The following is a 25,689-nucleotide window of genomic DNA, read 5'->3' as shown; positions in this document are numbered from 1 at the left end:
GAAAGCCTATCCTCTAGAAACATAGGGAGTATTTCCAACTGCTTGGTTCAGTAGATCAAAAGTTTTGAACCTACTTCCTCTCATAGACTTTTGCATTAATGTGCATCACTCACTTGTAGCACATCGCAATTTTGATCTGAGAACTGACAAAGTATATATATTCTCGATCGTCTTGAAATTCTAGGTCGATTTAGCCCTGTCCGTCCGTCTGTCGAAAGCATGCTAACATTCAAACAAATAAAGCTAAGCGCTTGAAATTTTGCACGATTACTTCCGATTAGTTTGAATCCGTTGGGGTTGTAAATGGGCTATATCGGTCCGCATAAATCGATCCTGGATCTTGACTACTTGAGCCTCTAAAGGTCGCATTTATCACCGATTTGGGTAAAATTGTGCACCCGGTATTTTTTTAAACAACTGTGCTAATTATGGTCCAAATGGGTTCATAACCTGATATATCTCCCATATAAACCGATCTCGGCTCTTGACTTTTTGAACCGCTAGAGGGCGTAATTATCAACTAATTTGGCTAAAATTTTGCATAAAATGTTTTCGTTTGACCATCAACTCCTATGTCTAGTACGGTCCAAATAGGTTCATTACCTGATATAGCCCCCATATAAACCGATTTCGGATCTTGATTTCTTGAGCCGAAAGAGGGCGCAATTAATATCCCATTTGGCTGCAATTTTGTATGAAGTGTTTTGGTTTGACCATAAACTACTATGCCTAGTATGGTCCAAATGGGTTCATTACCTGATATAGCTCCCATATAAACCGATATTGGATCTTGATTTCTTGAGCCACAAGAGGGCGTGTTTTCGTTTGACCATCAACAACTATGTCAAGTATGGTTTGAATCGGTTCAACACCTGATATAGCTCCTATATTGACCGATTTTAGCTCTTGACTTCTTGAGCCGCTAGATGGCGCTAGTATTAACCTTTTTGGCTGAAATTTTGCATCAAGAGTTTTCGTATGACCATCAGCTCCTATGCCCAGTACTGTCCAAATGGAGTCATTACCTGATATAGCTCCCATGTGAACCAATCTCAGCTCTTGACTTCTTGAGCCGCTAGATGGCGCAATATTATCCGATTTGGCTGGAATTTTGCATGAAGTGTTTTGGTTTGACTATCAACAACTATGCCTACTACGGCCCAAATGGTTTCATTACCTGACATAGCTCCCATATAAGTTGATTTCGGATCTCGATTTCTTGAGCCGCTAGATGGCGCAATTATTATCCGATTTGGCTGGAATTTTGCATGAAGTGTTTTGACCATCATCCACTATGATTAGTACGGTTCAAATCGGGTTTTTACCTGATATACCGCCCATATAAACCGATATCGGATCTTGACTTCTTGAGCCGATAGAGGGCGCTATTTTTATCCGATTTGGCTGCAATTTTGTATGAAGTGTTTTGGCTTGACCATAAAATACTATGCCTAGTATGGTCCAAATCGGTTTATTACCTGATATAGCTCCCATATAAACCAATCTCGGCTATAGACTTAATAAGCCGCAAGAGGGCGTAATTATTAACTAATTTGGCTGAAATTTTGCGCTGTTATTGTCCGATTTAATCGAAATTTTCCGTTTTGACCCCCAACATCCATACCAAGCATGGCCCCAATCGGTTTGTAACTTGGTATAGCTCAAATAGCATAGCATTTCCTATCCAATATCCTTTGTTTGCCTATAAAGAGATATCGGGCAAAGAACTTGTCAAATGCGATCCATGGTGTAGGGTCTATAAGATTCTCCCCGGCCCGGCACGCTTTTACTTGTTTCTAATATAAAACAAATTTAAATATCACCATGTTTTCCCTTCTAGCCTTTTCTAAAACTTCCAAAGTGCCAAAAGACACACTTTTCTTGGCATATTCCATTTCTATTTTGAAAATTTTGCCGAAGATTGTGATGTTGCGCATAAAATTGTTGGCGTTGCCCACATTTAGCAGACTGCAACCTGAATGGTCGAGTACTTTAGGATGCAGCAAAAATTCTTGGAAATTAAATTTTCGCAGTTTAGTTTTAGCTGAAATTTTTCCTGCAACTTTTGGTTATTTTTAGAATTGAAATATTTTTGGTGTATTACAAAAAAACAAACAAACAACAACTACAAGTGTAAGCATTACACAACTTCTTAAAGTACTCAAGAACAACAAGTTGCTAAAATATGACAGCCAACAGGCATGTAAATAACCAGCGCTACTAAGAGTGATGTGTTGTTGTTCACATGTCTGTCCATCCATCCATCCGTGGCGAAGAGTGTGTCAAAAGTTGAACAGCAGCCATGCTAGATTCTAGTTTGCCTTCACTAATACTTTGTACTTCTTGTATTTCAAATGGTTAAGTCATTATTTTTTTTTTTTTTTTTTTGGACTTGGATGTTTGTGAATATTTGCCTTGTCTTATTGTGGCATTACTCCGTGTTAGAATCTTTTTTTCGATTGCTGGAAATAATCGTTTTTGTTTCGTTTCTGGTTAAATGGTTAAGTATGTAATATATAGTTGGGTGGATGGTTTACATTATTCTCAAGCCAAAATGGCCAAGAAAGCCAAAAAACAAAAACCAACCCACGAACCAGCATGAAAGGCATAAACTTTTCATCAAAATATGGGTCTTCTTCCCAAACATCATGGGCAGGGATTGTCTACTTAGTTGGCGTGGCTGCTGTAGTTGGTGGCAATTGTCTAATGCTTTGATGGGATGTTTGCAATTATAATTTTCATTCAGCATTCAGCATTCCATTTCATTACATTTCGTCTCATTTCTTTTCATTGCTGTTGGTAAAGATAATTGCTTTCGGAGCATTAATTTCCTTTGGAGCTGCGGACGGATGATGCCCCTACCATCGAGATCATGGGATGGTTGTAATTGTTTTTGGCTAATAAATATAAACTTTGACTGACTAGGAAACTGGCAGAGGGCCGACCAAATGACTTTCATAACTGTATTCGTTGGTAAATTCATTAAAACTTTTGTTCTCCAGAAGATGAGGAAGTATTCTTTAACTCGTTTTTAGAATATAAATGATACTCTACACTTTGTTTGTTGTTGTTTATTTTGAATTGGGGCAAACAGAAATATTGGGGTATATACAAAGAATAGAAAATGTTTATAGTGAATGATCCGCTTTGGCCATATTTACCATGGATTTCGCAAAGTCCAATATTTACAGATGTCAAAGAAATCGGGTAACATTCATCCACATGGTCTGATTCTGAAGACATCTATTGACGAGTATTCAGAATGCTACCTGAGGAATAGAGATTGCAATTTTGTCATGTCCGGCTCCCAAAGTCCAGAAAGGGTTCGAAAGAGGTAGCTATGAGTTGTGAAGATTATTCTGCATCACTTTGTGGCCACCTCGAGCGAACTTCTTTTTGAACTCTCAAATTCCTCGGAAGACATTACCCTCTTTCAAGAACTTTGTTAACTACCGAATTTCCCCTGAAAATTCCATCAAGGAAAAGGGTCCGACCATAGTTTAAAATCAATGATAAGTTGCCTTCTTTTTTACGCCAAGTCCTAACAGGATGCCGCATAGCGACACCACTTGGTGGAGAAGTTTTAACATGGCAGGATACCTCACAAATTTAACCAGCATTAGTAAGAAGATAAACACCGCAGAAAAATTTTCTGATGTTCAAGCCGGGGTTTGAACCCAGACGCTCGACGTCATAAGCGCATATGCTAACCTCTGCGCCAAGATGACCACCACTTATTCAGGAACCTCACATGGTGCGAAAAGGGTTCAGCAATCCGAAGTACGCCATCTTTATTTCGTCTACGGGTGACAAGGTGAGGACACGTATTGTGGGAAAAAAGAATTTAAATCTAATCCTTCAATCTAATTACAGCAATGGCAATATGGTTAGGTTAGGTTGGGCTAGGTTTAAGTGGCAGTCTGCAATCAGACTCATTTAGACGCTTTTGTACATTGTGATACCACAGGAACAGAAGAAGGAAGATGCCTTCTAGTTCCAACCGTTGACATCCAGCGAACTGCTCATACACAAACAGCATGCCTATGTCAAGGGAAGGTCGGTGGAGACTGCCCTGCATGAAGTTGTGCATAAAATATGGGTTGCCCAAAAAGTAATTGCGGATTTTTTAAAAGAAATTAAATGCATTTTTAATAAAACTTAGAATGAACTTTAATCAAATATACTTTTTTTACACTTTTTTTCTAAAGCAAGCTAAAATTAACAGCTGATAACTGACAGCAGAAAGAATGCAATTACAGAGTCACAAGCTGTGAAAAAATTTGTCAACGCCGACTATATGAAAAATCCGCAATTACTTTTTGGGCAACCCAATAGAAGAATCCTTCGATGCCAAAACATACACTCTGGCAGTATGCATTGACAACGAGGCGGCTTTTAACAATGTGCGGACCGACACACTGATCCAATCCTTAGGCCAGTACCGGATAGACCCGGTCCTTAGAGACTGGATAAACCATATGCTAAGAAACAGGTGGATAAATTGTGTGTCCCATGGCATAAATGTAAGGGAGAAAGTGGCACAGGGGGGCATTTTATCGCCATTCCTATGGGTGAACACCATAAATGACCTATTACAGATGCTGACTGAGGAGCGATTTGAACCGGTGTGCTACGCAGACGATGTTATAATACTTCTAAGGGGTAAGGATCCGAACGAGCTATGCAGAAGGACCGAAAGGGTCTTGCATATGACTGGGATAGACCCAGAGGTCTCAATGTTAACCCAGAGAAGACTGAAATATGCCTGTTCACGTGGAGGATGAAGGTGGCCCAATTTAACGCACCACGTTTCCTCAATAAGACTATTTCGATATCTGACAAGGTCAAATACTTAGGTGTGATCTGGGACAAAAAACTGAATTAGAAGTGTTACATTCAGGAGCCTACGGCCCGAAATGGGTCCTGAATTCGAGGATAGTCCACTGGCTCTACAGGAGCGTCATTAGACCAATACTTACTTACGCCTCAGTAGTTTGGTGGACTGCTATGGAGAAAAAGAGCAAAATAAGGACCATACAACAGGTTCAGAGAACATGTTGTCTTGGCATAGGCGGAGCGATAAGGACCACGCCCATTAGGGCACTAGACACTATTCTAGATATCCGACCCATTGACATACAGATTAAGTCTGAGGCAGCCACTGCGGCTATGAGACTTAAGGCGATGGGAGAATGGATTGAGGAAGGGAGCAGCTCATACCATCGCGGTACAATCGAGGCGACGATAGGAAACCTGGAAGGAAGGGAAGAGGTTTCCTATCGGATACCTGAGATGAACCTTGAAGTCGAGTGCAAGGCACTGCTGCCATCGGCACAGTTTTGGCTTGCCGGAACCCAAGTATTGCCATCTGGAAGATTATGTTATACGGATGAATCGAGGCTAGAGGACAGAGTGGGCCTGGAGGTTTACATTGAAAACCCAGGCACTGAGATCTGTTTTAGACTGCTTGACCATAATACGGTCATGCAGGCGGAGATCCCGGCCGATCATGGAATGCGTGAAGTGGTGTGGTGCCTACGCGAGGACGTCGAGTTTGAGCATCTTTACCGACAGTAAAATTGCCATAAGGGCAAAAACAACCAGGATGGTAAGGTCACGAACAGTCTTGCAGTGTAAGAAGGAGATTAACGCCTTCTCTGAGGATGGGAAAATCCGCATCGTTTGGGTACCGGGCCATAACGGAGTAAGGGGAAATGAAAGGGCAGACAATTTGGCAGTGAAGGCCAGATGACTGCCATCAATAAACTTGGTTAGCCAGAAGCCAATCGGGTCGACGCAGTCCTAGTTAAGGAATTAGGCGACGAATGCGCATGAAACATTGTGGAACAGCAAAACGGTCTGTAACCAGTACAAGGGTGAGATGACATCGCCTTAGAGGACCTGACAAGTCGGCTTATGTGAATCGATGGAGGGGATGAACAAGTCCTCCAGGTTTGGCAGAGTGTTATCTAAGGACCCGAAAATCATCGGGAGTGTTCTAATAGATGACTGAACTGGGACGGACTCTAGTTTCGAAACTCTCAAACTCCTGACCACAACGCATTTTCTGGGGTGCTCAGATGCGGTCTTTTTAAGGATGTCCCTTGGATAAAAAACAGTGCTGCCGGTTGTTGAGGAAATGATAACGAAGGGCAAGATAGTCCGGGGGATTAATTTGTTGGAGCCCTACAAATCTACCGCACTGGATGAAATATCGGCTGTCATGGTGCAGAGGGCTGGACCGTATGCCATGAGGCTTCTGAAGGGGATTTTGCTGGACTTTGAGCCGTCCCTTGCGGTAGATTTCGCCCGTTTTCATTCCCAAGGCAGGAAGACCGGGCAACTCCGAGACCAAAGCACATTAGGTCAATCAGTCTTTCGTCGTCTTGAACACATTTCTAGAGACTGTTGGATGCAAACATCTGAGATATTTTTTTTAGCCAACGTTGGTAAGCGGCATGCTGGTAGTCTACACCAAAGGTCGGGCGGTTGATAGTGGCCTTAAAGATGCAGTTTGGCGGCCTTCTTGGATATTGAAGGTGCTTTTAATAATGTGGAGTTGGTCTAGATTTGTCGTTCCCTGTTTGATATGAAAGTCGCCCCTAATCTGGTGAACTGGTTTGATGTTACGCCCAAAGGCAAAATTATAAATGCATCACTGGCTGAGGGTTCGGTGGTTGTTGATGGCGTCGTCATTTCGATTGGCGGTTGCTTTCCCTTTACTGTGCGGTATATTCTTCAAGGTGCCAAGCCGATTGGGCGAAAGCTAATGGATATGGCGAGTTTGGGGCACCGGAGCTGCAGCTCTTTCGGGAGGCTAAATACTTGAGAGTGGTTCTGGACCAGAAATTGAACTGAAAAAAAAAAAAACGTTGAGGACATTGGCTGAGGGTTCGATGTTTACCTTTGCCGATGGCGTCGTCATTTCGATTTGCGGTTGCTTTCTCTTTACTGTCCGGTATATCCTTCGGTGTGCCAAACCGATTGGGCGAAAGCCAATGGATATGGCGAGTTAGGGGGACCGCAGCTGCCGCTCTCGGGAGGCTAAATACCCGGGAGTAGTTCTGGACCAGAAATTGAACTGGAGAAGAAACGTTGAGGACAGAGTCAAACGGAGGATGAATGTGTTCTACTCATGTCGGAACTCGGTGAGCAGGAGTTAGAGACTTAGGCCAAGTACGTTCCAGTGGATGTACAATGTAAACTGCTGAGGTTCAGCCGATCCTCACATTTTGGTGCCTGGTGTGGCAACGGGCTCTCGAGAGGTGTGTCTACGCGGTACGATGGAGAAGGTACAGGGTATTGTGGCGTTGTTGATAACGGTGGCAAGGAGAAGTGTTCTGAGAGCAGCGTTGAATGCGATACTTGATCTGATACCTTTGCATTTGTTCGTGGAGTGCGCGGCATTGAAGACTGCCCTCAGACTGAGGGAGTCAGGGCTCAATTTGTTCTGCGGAAGGCCGCTATTGAGACACGTCTACATGACATTCGTAACGCGATGGACTACGTGCCAGGCAGCTCTTTCTTCGATGGTGACCTGAAGGTTGTTTCCCGTGGAGGGAGCTTTGGAAAGGGGGTTTCCCGCTTTTATTGGGTCTTTTTGTTTACACGGATAGGGCTACTGGGGCAGGGAGTCACATAGACTTCTGAATTGGTGCAGTGTCTTTCAGTTGTTGTTGTTGTAGAAGTTTATTGTGCTCTATTTTTCGTCTGCTTGATTCTGTTGAGTGTCAAGACCCAGGAACTCTGCGACTAAGATGGGGTGCGTCCACAGGGATCTGGGTCTGAGTCGAGTTGGTCTGGCCGGGCAGTTAAACAGGTGACGTGTATCGTGCGGTCCCTGGTTACAATCGGGATATACATCGGCATCAATCCTAGCTCTGTAGGAATTGAGGCGGCTGCATCTGCCGGAACGTAATTGAGCCAGAACTACGTGTTCGTGTGTCTTTCAGTCATAGGTTTTTGCGTTCCTCAATGCCTTGAAGACCACCGTAGAACAAAGTTTATCGTGTTAGCCTATAATGCTGAACGGGTTCATATCTTGACAAGATCATCAGAAAAAATTTTTGAGCGATGGTTATCCCCTCTTGTTGCTGGCAACATTTGTGAGGTACTTTGCCACTTCGCACTGTGGCACGCCGTTCGGATTCGGCAATAAAAAGGAGTCCACTTATCATTGAGCTTAAACTTGAGTTGGACTGCACTCGGTGATATGTGATATGTTATGCCTGGTCCCTAATTGAATGTTCATGGGTGAATTTACATTTGCACGGCCTGGGAAATGATCCTGAGTCAGGAGTGGCGGCCCTCTCAGACTGTCATAATCAATGTGGACAGTCAGGCGGCGCTGAAGGGTCTCGCGGCAGATCACGTGAGTTCGTGGCTTGTCGGGAGATGCAAATAGCGACCGGACAATTTGGGGCTGCTGTTAGGTTGTGTTGGGTTCCTGTCCAGGCTGAAGAGCTGGTCATGTTTGGATCAAGAATGAAATCTGCGAGTACAACGGCTATTGTGAAACACCTTTGTACAGGCTATTTGAGATGGGGAATGCCTACTACAACGAATGCGCAGACTTGGCGTGGACTGGCTCTGCAGATTCCAGTGCACTACCAAGGCTCTGTTGCCAAGGTTCTCTGAAACGAAGTATCGATTTCTTTAAGTTGGGGAGAGTGACTTTGGATTGTTGCTGGGAGTCCTGATCGGTCACTGTAATGTCTGGTCGCTTACATAGCGTTGGGCTCGGGACGATGAAGATTTCTGCCGCAATTCCCCACAATGATGGGGCGAAGACCAAGAATGGGTGAACACCACTTCTCTTCACTGAGCTCTCTACAGTCTTTCGAACCGAGGGTTCAATTTGAACTTCTGTAAGGGTCAAGGATGCCTGACGGCCGTTGAGACTTCTATCGGTCTCTAGGCCGTCTTTTTATACCTTCTACCATAGGATGGGGAGAAGCAAAATTGGGAGATCGGTTTATATGGGAGCTATATCTAGCTACAGATAGATTCAGACCATATTAGACCCGAACAATCGGATGAGAATTGCGCGCTCTAGTGGCTCAAAATCCCAGATCGGTTTATGGGGCAGCCATATCAGGTTATGTACCGATATGCGTCATACTTAGCACAGTTGTTGGAAGTCATAACTAAACATTCCTGCAAAATTTTAGCCAAATCGGGTGAGAATTGCGCCCTCCAGCTGCTCAAGAAGTCGAATCCAAGATCGGTTTATATGGCAGCTATATCAGGTTATGAACCGATTTGAATTATACTTAGCAAAGTTGTTGAAAGTGATACCAAAACACCACCTAAAAATTTCAGTCAACTCGGACTCGAATTGAGCCCTCTAGAGGCTCAAGAAGTAAAGATCCCAGATCGGTTTATAGGGAAGCTATATCAGGTTATGTACCGATATGCGCCATACTTAGCACAGTTGTTGGAAGTCATAACCAAACACCTCCTGCAAAATTTTAGCCAAATCGGATGAGAATTGCGCCCTCCAGCTGCTCAAGAAGTCTAGATCTAAGATCAGTTTATATGGCAGCTATACCAGGTTATGAACCGATTTGAATCATACATAACACAGTAATTGGAAGTGATACCAAAACACTATGTGCAAAATTTCAGCCAAGTCGGATGAGAATTGCGCCCTCTAAAGGCTCAAGAAGTCAAGATCCCAGATCGGTTTATATGGCAGCTTTACTAGGGTATGAACAGATTTGAATCATACTTAGCGCAGCTATTGAAAGTGGTACCAAAACACCATGTGCATAATTTCAGTCAAATCGGATGAGAATTGCGCCCTCTAGAGGCTCAATAAGCCAAGACCCAAGATCGGTTTAGCTATTTAAAAAACATAGACCGATTTGGCCCATTTACACACCCAATCGACCTACACTAATAAAAAGAAGTTGTGCACAATATCAAGCGCCTAGCTTTACTCCATCGAAGGTAGTAAATCTAGCCGCTTGAAATTTCGCAAAAATTCTTCTTTTTAGTGTAGGTCGGTTGGGATTGTAAATGGGCCAAATCGGTCCATGTTTTGATATAGCTGCCATATAAACCGATCTTGGGTCTTGACTTCTTGAGCCCCTACAGGGCGAAATTCTCATCCGATTTGACTGAAATTTCTGCACGTGGTGTTTTGGTTTCACTTCCAACATTTGTGCAAAGTATGGTCCAAATCGGTTCATAACCTGGTATAGGTGCCATATAAACCTATCTTAGGTCTTGACTTCTTGTTTTTTGTTTTTTTAATTCTGAAAAATATTTTTGCTGTGCAGATTCCAATGTTTCTTCAAAACATTAACTAAGTGCACAAATTATTTTTGTGAGATGTCATGGATTTTTAATCAAAATATAAATGGAACCCTCCACAATGTCTGACAGCGAGTGGTAAATGTTGCAGAATCCGATCAAGAGATTCGCAAAGAAGAATCTTCAGCTCATTGCATGCTGCCGGTGGCAGGTTAATTCTGTATTTGCAACAAGTTGATGACAAGCAGCATTCACACTCATGCGGCTCATGGTGTCTTCTTTTTATTTTTTTTTTTCTTATTGAAGACGATATTTAAGTTGTGAATTTTCATGCAGGTCCAACTGTTGGTGCGTGCCACCATCTTGGGGAATTGGTTTTATGAGGCAAATGGAAGGCACCACTCGCATTTCGCCAATGAAATTTGTCAATGTAGTTTGTCATAAGAATTAGGCACATGTTAACATAAAACGAAATGTTTATGTGTTTTGTGCACTTCTTTGGAGCGTTTTGTCGTTTATATTCAAGATTAAAAATGATTACTTTGAAATGCGGAAATTGGTGCTATTTTTATGTCAACTAATGGGATGGGATGATTCATTGTTAGGGAAGATTATTTTTTTTATATAGAGGTAGAGAGCTATGTTGTTGCCAGTGACTTCAAGTAAACCAAGAGAAATATTTTGTATCTCCAACATACGAATAAAATATATTATATTAATATAAATTATTATTATAAAAAAATCCCTTATCATTCAGTTTAAAATTGAATCGGAAAGCTTTCATTTATGTGTGAGAAGTGTGTCCCTTCTCGGTTCCTGGGTAAATTTTTACTTCACTCCCAAGCTCCTTTCTTTTGAGTCCTATGTTATCATATTGATAAATATTTCCGGTTTAGAGAGACAATTTGCCCATAATGTAAATATATCCTTCGTGCTCTACTTTCAAATATTGGGTTGCCCAAAAAGTAATTGCGGATTTTTTAAAAGAAAGTAAATGCATTTTTAATAAAACTTAGAATGAACTTTAATCAAATACACTTTTTTACACTTTTTTTCTAAAGCAAGCTAAAAGTAACAGCCGATAACTGATAGAAGAAAGAATGCAATTACAGAGTCACAAGCTGCGAAAAAATTTGTCAACGCCGACTATATGAAAAATCCGCAATTACTTTTTGGGCAACCCAATACATTTTATACGAGCCCCATAATGGAATGATCGGCAAATAAATTCTGTTTGAGGGTGGGGTGTACCCCACAGACTTTGTCCCGAAAATGATTATCAATTTCCCGAAAATCAATCAATTTAAACATCAATTGGCTTTTATATAATAGCCATTGTCTGTTTCGGGGAATTTTGGGGTTGAGGCGGCCTGATGGGTTTTTATACCCAAATTTTAGTACCATATTCGTATTCTGTTTTCCAATACGTTTCATTTGATACCCATATTGTCCCGATCGATCTACTTTTGATTTTGGGTGGGTTTTTGGGTAACGGGAGAGGGCCGCCCCCTTCCAAAATCAACAAATTAGAAAGCCTATTTCTCCTTCCTGACCATATTCGCAATCTACTCCCGAATACCTTTCATTTGAGTCCCATATCGTCCCCATCGGTCCACTATTATTTTTGGGTAGTACTTTTGGAGTAAGGGGAGAGTCCGCCCCCCCTTCCGAATTTGCAAAAATAGGTCGAGTATATCAAAAAAAAAATCCACAATTTCACAAAATTGTTAAATGAATAATACTTTAAGCTTAAATGTACATATGTAGGTATATCTCAAATCTTCTGTACTACACATTTGTTCTTTGGTTTCTCTTCTAACAATTTCATTATAAAGTTTCCAAACGGAATGTAATCGAAAGGAGGTTCCCTGGTGGCATGATAAATGAAAGAAGGAGGCTACTGAAACTATTCAAGAGTAAGATTTCACAGGAAAACTGGTTTTTGCGTCTTAGATATGAACTATGTAAGGAGATAAGGAACAGCAGAAAGCATACCTAGATGCAATTCTATGAGAGTATTGATTTAGGTACACCCTCTCCGATGGTGTTTAGGAAGCTTGAATCGTTAAACGGCTATCGGAACAGCACTAGAAATGACGCGATAAGGGACCATAACAATATTTTAATAACGGATAGGGAACAGATAGCGAACACAATGGCTAGGAGTTTTAGTAAGAAATCCTCTTCTAGAAATTTTACTGCGAAATTTAAGATATATGCTGCCACTGAAGACATTCAGTTTAATTCTTTGAATGGTTCAGAGGTTTATAACGATATCTTCTCCATAAATGAACTTGAATCAGCCCTTCGGAAGTGGAGAGGATCGTCACCAGGGCCAAATAATATTAGGTACGAGACGAGAAAGAATCAGGACAGGGAATCAAAACGGTATCTTCTAGTTTTTACAACCATGTTTGGACCTATCAGATTTTCTCGAAGGACTTAGGTCGGAATTAGTGGCAATACGGCAGTTTTCATTTCCCTTTATTTGAGAGACAGCTCCTTTTATTGAGTACGAATGAGTCCGGCTTTAGGCTGAATAGAAGCACAGTCGATAACTTGGGCACTATACACTCTGATGTCATGATGAAGGGATGTGATTGCAGTCTTTTTCGACATTCAAAGGGCTTATGACTTCATGTGGAGAAAGGTGGTTATTAGGAAGCTGGAATTAGTGGCAATATGGCAGTTTTCATTTCCCTTTTGTCTCTCAAGACAGGTCCTTTTGTTGCTTGATTGCCAATACTTGCTCAGACTAGTTCTCCTTGGAGAATATAGTGTACCCCAGGCCTTAAGTGTGAATCTTTTCCTCCTTCCCATTGTCTTCCGACACATAAACGGATATCTCAAGGCTCTTCTATACACAAATGATCTGGTCATCTACTGCTCTGGCAAGAAAGTCTCCACAATATTTGGGAAAATCCAAAACACGATTAGAAAACTTGAGTCATGGTGTGATATCACCGGACTTCAGTTTCACCAGGAAAAGACGGTGGCTCTAAAATTTCCTAGGCGTAGTAAAAGTAGTCTACTCAAGGATTTGACTTTGAAATCATATATGGAACGTTTATTGCTTTTGAGGATAGTCACAAGTTTTTAGGAGTTACGCTCGATAGGAGACCAACTTTTCACATTCACATTCCGAGGATAAAGGCCAAGGCAAACTGGAAACTGAACATATTACGGATACTCAGGTGCTCGAGATATGGGTCGGACCAGGAAACACTTCTAAGAATACTTAGGTTAGGCTAGGTTGTAAAGAGGGTGCAGATATTAATCCGCCCCAAGCCATTATGGACATTCACTTAAAGCCAGTAATCGGCTTGTTGTGCGCTCTAAAAACTATAAAGTAACCTCTAACCTTTTAGAATACTTAAGAGCGTGATTTTGCCAACAATAGATTACGCATCCGTAGTTTATTCGTCCGCACTGGAATCACACTTAAGGGAACTTGACCCGATATTGAATACTGGAATAAGACTATCCATTGGTGACTTTAGAACAAGTCCTGGGGGGAGTCTTCCGGTATTGGCCTGCTGTCCCACCTAACACCTCAGAAGACTGAAACAATCACTTCTCTACACTCTCAAATTATTATCTCTGCCTGATTATCCTCTTTCTCAGTTGATAATAGATGAGAATAGAATCAATCGAATCGGTCGCAAATTATTATTGAAAAACCGACCCCAATACTTCAGGGCACATGAGGAATTCACACAACTTCTGCAGAATAACTATAGAGACAACGAGGAGAACTGATTTAGCTCCTTCGTCATTCACAGAGATATTAGCGGATTTTTACTCGGCTTTTTGTAGCAAAAGGGATATGCTGCCCATAGAAATCCAGACACGGTTGAAGGGAAATTGTAAATACCAAATACGGAGACTTTAGGACTCATAACACAGATGGTTCAGTAATGAATGACAAAGCTGATTTTGCAATAACAAGAGATAACTTCGCTGTATACACATTCGAACTGGCAGCAATAAAAATCTGCATAGAATCAATTGATTACAACCATATCGGACAAAAGGTACTAATACTCTCGGACAGTAAAAGTGCGTTGAAAGGCTAAAGTAACTCTTTAAGAACTCTTTGAAAAACTGCGCGAGCATATATCAAATAACAGACAAAACGACATACATTTTATGTGGATTCCAAGTCACTCCGATTTACGTGGACATGAACTGGTTGACCAATTGTCAAAATAATCATTATCTGATGTGTCGATCCCAACTTTGAATTTCAACACGTGGATTTTAAAAGGCAAGTTAAGGAATACATTCATGATTTGTGGAATAACTTATGGAGACAAAATAACCAGACAAAACTATTCAAAGTTCAGACTCACATCCCAAGAAAACGCATACAACCTAGAATAGATTGAAAATCGGACATTCCTTACTAACTCACAAACATATAATCGAAAAGACATCTGCTCCACAATGCAGATGTGGTCAACCTCGTTCAATACTCCAGGCATTTAACGAGTGCACGAGATATGTGGAACACAATTACTATATGACATAAAAGATATTACAAATGAAAATGAATTTCACAAAGTTAAACATTTTCTTTCGAATATTGATGCGTATAATTCGATTTAATGAAAGATCAATTTAATTAATGTATTAAATTAATTAGTTTAAAATAGCTAATAGTCGTGTCTATATAACTTAATTGTTGAGGCTCTTAAATAAATAAATTAAGTTTCCAAAATTAATATTCTTCTTTTTCAATTTTTAGCATTGAAGACCTTGTAATTTATATTGCAAATATTTACATTGAATTTATTCACGGTCTTACTTTCATTTCATTCGAATGCCGCATTCCATTCAGGCATAGAAATTTGATTTACATGAATAGGCCTTAGTGATGTATGTTTTTAGAACAACTTTCTAAAGAAATTGCAAACACAGCTATACAAAACTAAACTTATTTTCCTTGCTGTAAAATACAGCATCAAATTATACAACGAGCACATACATACCTATAATAATTTGCATGTGGATGAATGCTATGGGTAGAAGAGGAGGGCTGTTCTTTTGTTGTACCCCATCACAATGCGATAATGGCAATGATGATGGGCCACCGAATGAACTACGCTCTAAAGTACTGTAGTGAAATATTTTATATGAAATTGTGCATGGGGGAATAAAGTCACATATGAGTAAAGCTGGTTATAATAAATCTTTTCAAGAGATTACACAGACTAGACTGTCTGCTATAGTGGATGAGATGGTGTGATATGTATTATTGGATTTGGCTGAAATTTTGCATAAAGTGTTTTGTTTTGACTTCCAATAACTATGTCAAATATGGTCTAAATCAGGGATCTGGAGCGGGTACCTTTTTTCCGCTCCACTCCCGCTCCAGCAAAAATTTTTCCTCTCCGCTCCGGCAATTTTTTTCCGCTCCGATCCACTACCGCTCCTTTACTTTTAAATAGACTAGTTATTTTTAAATTTTCTTCTTATACACACCGTGCCCTATGAAGTGACATTAATTTTGTGATTATTATTATTGATTACGTTTACAATATCAAACAATATTCAACTCCGATTATATCCTTATAAAGACCGCTTATAAAACGATCTACTGAATTGATTTCGTGAACCTTTAGAGGGCCGATGGAGCTGAAATTTTGCAAACAGGTTTATTTTATGACCTCCAACATTTTGTAAAGTATAGTCTCAATATGTCCATAACCGTTTATAGACCCCATATAAACCGATCTACCGGTTGTACTTTTTGAGCCCCTAGAGGGCCCAGTTCTTATCCGATTTGGGTGATAATTGCATATTTTCTCCTAACACCTCCAAGTCCCGTATAATCCGACCTTCCGATTTTACTTAGATGCCTAGGAAATCAATTATTATTTGATTTGAACAAATTTTGCATAATGATTTCTCCTATAGCCTGCAACATCAATGCCAAGTATGGTCTGAGTCCGTGTCTATTGCTTCTTAACAGATAAACAGATCTTACTTCTCAAGAATATACCGGAAGCAATTCCTTACCAAATGCGGATCCGTTCATATGGCAGCTTTATCCAAATATGGTCTTATATGCATCCTACGCGGTTCGGATATCGGGTGGCCAAGTGCAACTTCATGTTCCAAATTTATATCAAAGTGTGGTCTCATCTGGGCCAAGTCTGGTTTGGACAACGGGAAATCTAGTCCAACTCACAACTCCAAATATTAGTGAACTAGGAAAATATGGCTTCTTATGGACTTAAGACCCTAAATCGGTAGATCAGTCTATATGGCAGCTATATCCGAATTTGGTCCGATTTGGACTATGTTTAGTTCGGACAATGAGACCCCCAAAACAATTCATTGTTTTAAATTTCGGGTAACAAATGGGGCTTTTACTGGCTTAAAACCTTAATTCGGCAGATCGGTCAAAAATTCAGCTAAATCTTAATATGGTCCGATCTCGGCTAAGTTCAGGTCGGAAAACGGGAGGCCTAGTGTAACTAACTGTTCCAAAATTAAACGAAATCGGATAACAAATGGGACTTTTATGGGCTTAAGACTCTTAATAGGCAGATCGGTCTATATGGTAGCTATGTCTAATTATAGTTCGATCTGGATAAAACTCGATGGACAGGATGTCACCGTTCGAAGTTTCACTAAAATCGGGTGATAAACACACCTGTAAATCGGTGGGTCGATCTATATGGCAGCAATATCTAAAAATGAATCGATTTGGATGTTGGGGGCCTCACGGTTTATAATTTAAACGAAATCCACTAATAAATGTGGCTTTTATGGGCTTAAGACCCTTAACCGGGAGATCAGTCTAAATGACAGCTATATCTAGGTTACGTTAGGTTGAAAAGAGGGTGCAGATTTTAATCCGCCCCATGCCACTGTGGACATACACCTAAGACAGTAATCGGTTTGTTGTGCGCTCTAAATACAAAAAAATGTAACCCCGAAAAAGAAAATCTAAATTGGTAATTCCGTCTACTTAAAAAATCCTTAATTGTTTTTCATGTCACTCCCCTAAGTTAGTTCATATCTAGAATAGTGTCCCCCCCTCTAAGTACCGGTATCTGTTGGACGCGAAAGAGGAATGACGAAGAAAATACACCAACGTCTCATTATTTTTCCCATACGCCCTACACATGGTATCACTTGCAGCACCGATTTTACATAAGTGATCTCGTAGTCCTATGTGTCCTGTCATCATACCAATAGCTATACTGACCTCCTTCTTACTTCTTTTCAGTAATAGCCTCGTCTTCTCACGATCTGGATCTGCCCATAGGATTTTCGCCATCCTACCGACCACAAGGTTGTATGAGCATTCGTCGCTCACTCTCTTAACTTGGACTGCGTCGACCCGAAAGGCTTCGGGCTAATCAAGTTTATTGACGGCAGTCCTCTGGCCAAATCCTGTGCCCTTTCACTCTCACTTACTCCGTTAAGGCCTGGCACCCAAACGATGCGGATTTTGCCATCTTCAGAGAAGGCGTTTAATCTCCTTCTTACACTGCAAAACTGTTCGTGACCTTACCGTCCTGGTTGTAATTGCCCTTATAACACTTTAATGGCCATAAAGATGTTCACACTCGACGTCTTCGCGTAAGCACCACACCACCTCACGCATTCCGTGATCATCCTCTGTGATCTCCGCCTGTGGGACCGTATTATGATCAGGCAGTCTAAAACAGTGCGATACACAAACATGTTGTTCTCTTTGAGGTGTTTGAGTTTGTCAGCAATAGCCGGTTATGATTTTCCAGCCAAAGATAACGTAATCACGCTATTGCGCTTCAACTCCATCACGCAGTTCTCAAGCCCTTACAGCCAAGACGCCTATCATCTCTTTCTCCCTTACTCCGCTATGATCCCACACTCAAACGATGCGGATGGTGCAGTCCTCAAAGAAGACGGTAGTCTTATTCTTACATTCCAAACCGTCCGTTACCTTACATTCCTAGTTGTAATTGCTCTTATGGTCCTTGCGTTTAGACCTTATCACCCCACGCATTCCGAGATCGCCCGGATTCCACTTTCAAGACCGTGTATGGTCAGGCAGCCGAAAACAGAACTCAGTCTCTGGGCCCTCAATGAATAAGCCCAGACATTCTATTCTTTAGTTTTGACCAATCCAACACTCTACCTCCCAACAAACGCTGCCCAAACCTACATGGCAGGAAGAATTATCAATGCTGATTTGGGAGATAGTGTGGTAAGACGGCGGGTGACATGGGGAACGCCTCAGGGAGAGGTGTTCTCGCCGTTTCTCTGGAACCTTATGATAAACGAAATCCTGTCGGATCTTAAAAGTGATGGCGAGACGATGTCGTACTACTATTATGTGGCTAATTTCTATCGACGATCAGCGAGATCATGGAAAGGTAGGTCACTACAAAGACTGTCGAGATGGCCTACAAGAAATGGGTTGAGGACGAACCTAAGAAAGTCGAAGCTGGTCCTCTTCACTTGGAAAAATAACATACCGGCCTTCTGGGCCTAGTCTTCCATTTGAATCTGTCCCGAAAAAGGAATACAGAAGAAAGGAGCTGAAAGGCGCTATGCGACTTTTACAACTGCGGAAGGATGTTCCGTTCTAGCCCATTCACTGGAACCTAATGATAAACGAAATGCTGGCGGATCTTAAAAGTCATGGCGAGACGATGTCGTACTACTGATACGTGGAAACTTTCTATCGACGATCAGCGAGATCATGGAAAGGTCACTAGAAAGACTGTCGAGATGGGCGATGAAAAATGGGTTGAGGACGAACCTAACGAAGACGAAGCTGGTCCTCTTCAGATGGAAAAATAAGATACCCGACCGGCTCCCATCTTTGAACGGGATCACCATGACTTTGCCAAAGGAAGTAGAACATCTGGGCTTAGTCCTTGATTAGAAACTGTCCTGAAAAAGGAATATAAAGGAAAGCAGTCGAAAGGCGCTATGCGACTCCTACTGCTGAAGAAGGATATTCAGTTGGAGGCGGGGCCAGTAAATCATCTAGACCCAAGATCCAAGATCTAGATCTACAGCATGTACACGTCCATTGTGAGCCCCATGCTGTCATATGGACCACTGCTGGAAGGCTGAGGAGAAAAGTATTTGCTATATGGAGTTTCAGAAGGTGGAAGCCATCATAGCGCAGAGGATAGCATATCCGCCTATGACGCTGAAAGCCTGGGTTCGAATCCTGGCGAGTACATCAGAAAAAGTTTTCAGCGGAAGTTATCCCCTCTTTATGATGGATACATTTGTAAGGTACTATGCCATGTAAAAACTTCTCCTCCCCATAGATGTGTCGCATGTGATGCGTTGAAGGAGAGACAATGCGGTCATAGTTGCATTCTGGACACAATAGATGCCATGGGAGACTGAGCAGGGTCTCAGTCCGATTAGAAGAAGGAAGGAATGGAAGGCAAATTCTGTGTTTGAGGTCTGTGCCACAACGATAGCCGCAAGAGAAATTTTGAGATTTCAAGATCTATGTGGATAGTCCCGGTATACCGTTCACCATGGTATACCGGGAAACGAGAGAGCGGACGAATATTCCACGAATAGCTGGCATATGTGTCACTTTTCGAACAAGTAAACATAGTAGAAGGAGTCCTTGCGGAGACCCCTAGTCTGGTTAAAGTTTTTTCATGGCTGTCGAACGGCCAGGACATTTCGACCTACCGTCAACAGAAGGAGAACGAAGGAACTGCTGGTCTTTGGTAAGTGGTCACTCAGGAGTTAAAACCGGGCACTGTGCTATAGATCACAGGGTCGCGCACATGGGAATCTCGAATAACCTTACCTAGACAGGAGTTGCAGACAAGGAAATCGAATCCCCTACCTTTGTAAAACAGCACTGATAAAACGAGATACATCTCTCACGGTAACATACCGAAATAAATTCTTCGGGGAGAGAATTTTCATGTGAGGGAATATTGGACTGAAGCAAAGTTTTCAATAAATTTTAAATATATCACATGCTCTTAACAGAAGCTGCTGCAATGGGAACTGCTTTGAAAAACTTCCGCCAGGAGAAAGACTCTTTTAAAAAACGAAGCGGCTTCAAATAACTTCCCATTGTAAAATTTCCCGCCATTCACTTTGTAGGGATTGTCTCATACGAGGGCATATATCTAAACCCAATCACCTCGAGGAGGTCTTCAATGGCAATTTCAATGGAAAGTAGAAAAGTGTGAACTCAAGTATTTCTCACACATTCACTATCAGCAGGCACATGAAGAAATTTTTAATAAAAAATTTACAATTCACCATAACGACATCGCTAAGCAACAATCAGGCATGGCAGCAACAACAAACATCTCACTGGGTACCGAAATGATAGCAAGCAACGAAATGTGCATTAGAATGAAATGCAAGCCATCTACAAAGGCTTTCTGTAGTGCATCTCGAGGATTTGAATTTGATTTCGCTTTTTATGCCTTTGTAAGACCTGATGTTCACAGACTACCAACCCTCAGTGAGGGGGAGGGAGAGAAAGAGGAGACGCATGTTCATCGTTCATTGTTATAGAATAAAACTTTTTTGCCGGTTGCATTCTGATGCTTGGATGCGTGCAGTAATGAGGAGGAGCTGTGTCGAATTATTATTGCACTGCTGTATTGCAACGCCACTATCATTGCCTGTATGCTCTGGCACATCTATTCCTGTCACATGAAATGCCCCCACAACAATGGGACAATGTACGAAAGGGAAACAAAACCAATTGTAGCCTAAGCCTTAGGATGGGTGGTGGTAGTGGGTGATGACTGATGGGTGGGGTTTTTTTTTTTGCACAGCAATATGTTCCATATCATCCAGTTCGTAGAGCAGCCAGCCAGCCAGGCTGCAAACTGCAAACTGCTAAAGTACTCAGAGCCCATTGTGTTCTCGTACATTTGAAAACGGGCCATGAATAGAAATAGCAAATCGGGCCGATGGAGACGCCACAATGAATTGACATATCACCACTAATGGTGGGATGGGCAGTCAGGCGGTTCGGTTGCCTTTGCCTTCATTCAATCTCATAAATGCCCACTTTGTTGCTCGTTTTCAGTTTGATGCCTGCTCCAACTGAGTGTTGTGTAGTATGAAGTAGAATGCGCTTTTAATAATTTCAAATTGTTTTCCTCTTCTCTGCTTTGTAATCTTCGCCTCTGTATAATGCCGTCTCTTAACTCACAATATTTATATCACGTAAAATGTCCGTTTTGTTGCTGTCGTTGTCGCTTTTGCTGTTTGCAAATTTCAAACACTTTTCCACAAATGCCCTAATACCGCAACAAAATGCATTTCGAATGCATTATGAGAGTAACAATGGAACGAAAGACCTAACTAAGCACCCTGCATTGTGCTTACATCTCCTCACCAAACTGGCAGGTACTTGGACCCACATGGATAATGGTGCCTTAGTATGGGTATATTTTTTATGATAGATAAACACTCGTAAATGAGTAACTTTCTCGTCGTTATGTTTTTTGCATTTTTTTTCTTTAGAAATTTTTTAAATATGCATGCAAATGATTGGAAAATGAAATATAGCGGAATAAAACTGCTGTTGATTAGCCATTGAATACAGAGACGTAGTACTCGAAAGGGGTTTTGATATTAAGCATCATGATTTGGTGCCACAATACCCATGCGGTTGGGTGAAACCAAACCAAAACCTATGCAGATGCGAGAAACAAAGGAATAGTAAAAACGGACGCCCCCCCCAACGTTGACGACCCACGCAAACGAAAAAAAGGACCAAGATTTGCGGATCTGCACCTGGAATGTCCAAACTCTTTATAGAGAAGATGCAGTATACGCGCTGGCGGATGTATTAGAGTAGTACAAGGCAGATATTATCGCCTTACAGGAAATGCGATGGACTGGGAATGGCCTCACTACAACACCAAACGGTATAGCGGAACTATACTAAAGCTGCCATAACACGAGGCATGAATTTGGCTGTGGATTTGTGGTTAGTCGGAGACTGAGACACCTTTCCTCCAGTTTTACTTCGGTCAAAGAGAGGCTAGCCACAATCCGCATAAAAGCCAAATTTTTCAACATCAGCTTTATTTGTGCCCATGCCCCGGCGGTAGACAAGGACGAACAGATCAATGATATTTTCTACGAGCGCCTAGAGAGAGAATATGACCGCTGCCCCGTCTATGAGATTAAAATCGTTCTGCGAGATTTTAATGCGAAAATAGGGAAGGAGGACATTTTGGTCCAACAGTCGGAAAGTTTAGCCTCCATGAGATAACGTACAGTAATGGGTTGTGGGTGATAGATTTCGCAGTGGCAAAAACATGGTAGTTAGTGGCACCAGATTTCAACATAAAAATATTCACAAAGCCACATGGCTTTCACCCAACCAAAACACGAGGAACAAAATTGATCACGTTGTGATAGATGGAAGGCGTTCTTCCAGCGTACGATCGATCCGTGGAGCAAATAAAGATACGGATCGTTACCTTGTTGCAGCAAAGGTTCGCACCCGTTTCAACATTGCGAGGAAAGTATGATCTGACACTGCACGGAAACTGGACATTGAAAAGCTGCGAACACAACAAATGAGAGCGGCATACTCCACTCGACTGACCCAACTGCTTGATGAAAGCACTCCTTGTTGCGATGATATAATGGCGCAGTGCCAATCTATTGGTCACTCCATGGAAAATGACTCGAAATCCGTACTTAGGTACCGGAAGCCTCCCCCAAGAAACCCATGGTACGACCAAGAGTGTTGAGATGCTACTGAAGCCAAGAATGTGGCATATAGAGCAACCCTGCAATCAGTAGCAACGCGCCAGATGAAGGAGAGGTATCGGGAGAAAAGGAGAGAGGAGAAACGTCTATTCCGCAGAAAGAAAAATTAAATGGAAAGACGTGAGTGTTAGCGAATTGAGATTTGCAGGAGTCTTCAGGAGGAGAATGAAGTCCAAAAATTCTACCAAATTATTAACCGATGATCGGACCATATCTTGATATCGCTCTAATAGCATAGCAATTGTTTTCTTTTATCCTTTGTTGGCCTAAAAAGAGATACCGGGAAAAGAACTCGACAAATGCGATCCGTGGTGGAGGGAATATAAGAGATGGCCCGGCCGAACTTAGCACGCTTTTACTTGTTTATTTTATTACAGGGGATGTCCCCTATATATGGAATGCATAGCGTTGACGAAAGCAAAATAGGAGCCGGAAGGAGGAAAGAGGGAGTAGTTTCTTGATCGTCGCGACATTTTATGTCGATCTAGCCATGTCCGTCCGTCTGTCTGTCGAAAGCACGCTTACTTCCGAAGGAGTAAAGCTAGCCGCTTTAAATTTTGCACAAATACTTCTTGTTAGTGTAGGTCGGTTGGTATTGTAAATGGGCCATATCGGTTCATGTTTTGATATAGCTGCCATATAAACCGATCTTGGGTCTTGCCTTCTTGAGCTTCTAGAAGGCGCAATTCTTATCCGATTGGAATGAAATTTTGCACGACGTGTTTTGTTATGATATCCAACAACTGTGCCAAGTATGGTTCAAATCGGTCCATAACCTGATATAGTTGCCATATAAACCGATCTTGGGTCTTAAATTTTTGAGCCTCTAGAGGGCGCAATTCTTATCCGATTGGAATGAAATTTTGCACGACGTGTTTTGTTACGATATTCAACAACTGTGCCAAGTATTTTTTAAATCGGTCCATAACTTGACACAGCTGCCATATAAACCGATCTTGGGTCTTGCCTTCTTGAGCTTCTAGAAGGCGCAATTCTTATCCGATTGGAATGAATTTTGCACGACGTGTTCTGTTATGATAGCCAACAACTGTACCAAGTATGATTTAAATCGGTTCATAACTTGATATAGCTGCCATGTAAACCGATCTTGAATCTTGACTTCTTGGGTCTTGAGCCTCTAGAGAGCGCAATTCTTATTCGATTTGAATGAAATTTTGGACGACGTGTTTTGTTATGACTTTCAACAACTGTGCCAAATAAGGTTCATAACCGGATATGGCTGCCATATAAACCGATCTTGGGTCTTGACTTCTTGAGCCTCTAGAGGGCGCAATTCTTATCCGATTGAAATGAAATTTTGCACGACGTGTTTTGTTATGATATCCAACAACTGTGCTAAATTATGTTCAAATCGGTCAATAACCTGATATAGCTGCTACATAAACCGATCTTGAATTTTGACTTCTTGAGCCTCTAGAGGGCGCAATTTTTGTCCGATGGGAATGAAGTTTTTCACGACGTGTTTCGTTATGACTTTGAACAACTGTGCCAAATAAGGTTGATAACCTGATATGGCTGCCATATAAAACGATCTGGGATCTTGACTTCTTGAGCCTCTAGAGGTCGCAATTATTATCCCGAGATTTTGTACGACGGATCCTCTCATAACCATCATCATACGTGTTTATTATGGTCTGAATCGGTCTATTGCCTGATACAGCTCCCATATAAATCGATCTCTCTTTTTTACTTCTTGAGCCCCAAATGGACGCAATTCTTTTTGAATTGTCTGACATTTTACACAGGCCTCCAACTTAAAATTTAATTGTGGCCTAAACCGGACCATATCTTGATATCGCTCTAATAGCAGAGCAAATCTTTTCTTTTATCCTTTATTTGCCTAAGAAGAGATGCCGGGAAAAGAACTCGACAAATGCTATACATGGTGGAGGGTATATAAGATTCGCCCGAATTTAGCACGCTTTTACTTGTTTTCCTTTTAACTACCTACGCCTCTGACTTCAAATAACCTATTGTTATGAACTAATAAACATTCATAGCATTCGATCAATGTCGATTAAGGATAAATTGTGCATATTAATCATTGTTGCCGGCAGCAGCTTTGATTTGTATTTTTATCGTTATTCATAAACCAGCACACACACACTTATGTACAAACAATAATACTAATGCGTGTGGATTATTAACAAAATAATTTAAATGGTATTATGCCAACACCATGTGATTAAAGCTATTTTGTTTTAAATTTTCTCTTAATCATCTCGTTATGAGCATAACAATGTTGCATTTCGTATTTATGACGTGTGGAAAAACGAACGTGTTCATGATTTTTTTTTTTTTTTTTTTGCCTTTTTCGGAAAAATAATTATGCACTTGTACTAGGTTTTGTTTAAGAGGCAAATTGCATAACTGACGTGTAATTATTTGCAATGAGAGTTTTGTATGTTGTGTGTGTGTGTTTTCAGCCCAAATATGTAAACAACAAAATAGATGGTATGGTTGTGCCAGTGTACATATTCAAACAGTCATGAGTGTAAGGCTAACTTCATATTACCTAATTAGTAGCTTGATGTTTGATAATAGTCTCATGTATATAGAGACAGATGGGCGCAGGAGGTACAAGCAAACATCCATGATGCTGAGATGAATGCCTAGGCAGACAATAGCTTAGCAAATTGTCAAGTTGGATGTGAGTTGTCTTGCAAA

The 25,689-nt window shown here is 41.3% G+C and overlaps 1 protein-coding gene across 3 annotated transcripts in view; it reads right to left on the bottom strand.

The window, feature by feature from the left end:
- LOC106081128 (protein sprint) overlaps positions 1–25,689 on the bottom strand; it is an 840,648-nt gene that overhangs the window by 380,622 nt on the left and 434,337 nt on the right. The gene's annotated exons all lie outside the window — the stretch shown is intronic.

This window comes from Stomoxys calcitrans, chromosome 4 (assembly GCF_963082655.1).
Source record: "Stomoxys calcitrans chromosome 4, idStoCalc2.1, whole genome shotgun sequence".
Classification (NCBI taxonomy): Eukaryota; Metazoa; Arthropoda; class Insecta; order Diptera; family Muscidae; genus Stomoxys; species Stomoxys calcitrans.
This window is presented reverse-complemented; position numbering and strand designations above follow the sequence as displayed.